Genomic DNA, 1,979 nt, shown 5'->3' on the forward strand with positions numbered 1-1,979 from the left:
TCCAAGTGTGAAGACATTCCAGCTGTAAGAAATTATGCAAGATGGACTTTAAGGAGCTGGAACTGATCTCATATGTTGTAGTTGAGTTAAAAGAAGAGGGGTTTACCACTGTTATTCTTGCCAGAGGTAACTGGAAGGACAAATAAGGTCTTAGAATTTGAGTAGTAACAGAAAAGGTGCTAAAAGATTTACTTAGAGCACATTAGAATCAGTTTACTCTCAGGAGTTTAGCCTAGTAACATGCTTTAACATCACAAACCTGCAAAAACTGAGAAAGGTGAATTAATATTCTTAGGGATTTAATTTCTTAAATGGACTAGAATATGTAACTTTGAAAATAATGAATCCTTGTGACATTTTTGTGACTTCTGTTTTTCTTCTTTACTTTCCAACTGACCAGAAATGTGCTGAAACGGACACTTTAGAGGGGAGCAAGAGATACAAGGTAAGTGCTGTAGCTTAAAATAATTAAAACTTTCTAAATCCATTTTGTAAATAAAGCTATTTTTTTAGTGAGAAGTGTATCCCTTTAAATTGTGCTGCTTTTATAATCCTGTTAAAATGGCAGGTTTTCCAAGAGATATGTTCCTATACAAACAGAAATTTGGAGATCTGTAGTACCTGTGTTACATGAACTAAGAGCAAGTTTCTGTGATTATATGCTTTGGCATTTGATACAAGTAATTTTTAATTACCTCTTAGAATTTTGAATTAAATATTTGTATGCTGATTGAAGAATATTTTCTCTTTTTAAAGGACTGTCATGCTTGCAAGCCTTCAGAGATTATATTAGACTTTTTCCAAATGTGAATAGTTTTGCTATTGGTAGGTAAAACTTTGGCCTATGGAGCATTTTGTTTGTTTTTAACAGTTTTTCTGCAGTGATTCAGGCTCATCCCAGCCCAGCACTTGCAAAGGGCCACCAGACCCAGTGTGGTTTGGTTAAATCAGTCCTGGTAGAGATGAGGAAACTTCTGTTTCAGAGGGAGTAACCAAGGAGTTACTGATAGTGCTGTCTCAGGAGGTGGTAGGGAGGGAAATCAAGCAGCTCAGTAACACAAGGAATTTAGGTTATTTCAGCTAAAACATTCTCAGTTTTGGAACTGTGTGCCTCTGTGTTCTGCTGGTCCCCAAACGGTGACAATTCTGATCCTGCTCCTCCTCTTGCATGGGGAAAAAGGGCTTTGTTGGGGGGATGAGAGGGGTTGCCTGATTTTCAGAGTAACTGAGACAGACCACCAAGCTTAAAATCTCCTTGATAATTTCTACTGAGGCCCCCTTAGATGGACCAGAGCATTGGTTCCACCTCTGCAGAAGAAGCCAGACACTGCACATGACTTTGATGGCTAAGAACTGCTCCAGAGACTGGAAGGGACAGCAAGACATACAAACCACCTTCTGTGTATACCCAGTTTTGTATCTGGGGCATTGATGTGTTCCAACAAACCCCAAAACTGTGGTGTTAGGCAAAAAAAGAGCAGCTGGATACACTTGCAGAGAGAGGAGCTTCCTTTAACCTGAAGGCAAGGTGTGTGGAGGGCTGTGTTTGGGCTGCACAAAGAGCAGAGCAGGTTGGTTAGACTTGGCAAACCAGTTCACTTGGTGTGCTGGGTTAGTAAATCTACAACCCTTGTTTCTGACTGGGAGTGTATCTGCTGCTCTCCTAGCAGAGTGCCCACAAAAAGAGATCAACAACTGAAATTAGGCCTATTTGCACTTGACAGCCATGAATGTTCCATGTTTGCTTCTTGAAATGAAACTATTCCATGCTGCACTGTGGACAGGGAACCAGTATTCCTGGCCTTGGTTAAGCCTTTTTAGCACCTGAAGTTCAAGAGCCCAAATTGCATTGTATTAGTTATGGCACACAACATTTCCAAACTTTCCTTCTGTGGTGAAGATTGATGGCTTCTGTAGAACTGCTCCTTGTGGTTGTTGAGGCTCTGTCAAAGCCACAGCCACAAAAATCTTCCATGTCC

At 40.5% G+C, this 1,979-nt stretch overlaps 1 protein-coding gene across 4 annotated transcripts in view; it reads left to right on the top strand.

Moving 5' to 3' along the window:
- Window positions 1–229: 229 nt before the first annotated feature.
- The window catches only part of MRTFB (myocardin related transcription factor B), a 67,536-nt gene continuing 65,786 nt past the window's right edge, over window positions 230–1,979 (top strand). For 2 of the 4 annotated variants that reach the window (XM_029966012.1, XM_029957746.1), the window contains exons 1-2: window positions 232–445; window positions 757–825. The gene's annotated coding sequence lies outside the window, so the exon portion shown is untranslated. Of the gene's footprint in view, window positions 446–756; window positions 826–1,979 lie in introns of all 4 variants that reach the window. The other 2 variants (XM_029957747.1, XM_029966013.1) reach the window with 2 other exon arrangements.

This window comes from Manacus vitellinus, unplaced genomic scaffold (assembly GCF_001715985.3).
Source record: "Manacus vitellinus isolate BGI_N305 unplaced genomic scaffold, ASM171598v3 scaffold_12_pilon, whole genome shotgun sequence".
Classification (NCBI taxonomy): domain Eukaryota; kingdom Metazoa; phylum Chordata; class Aves; order Passeriformes; family Pipridae; genus Manacus; species Manacus vitellinus.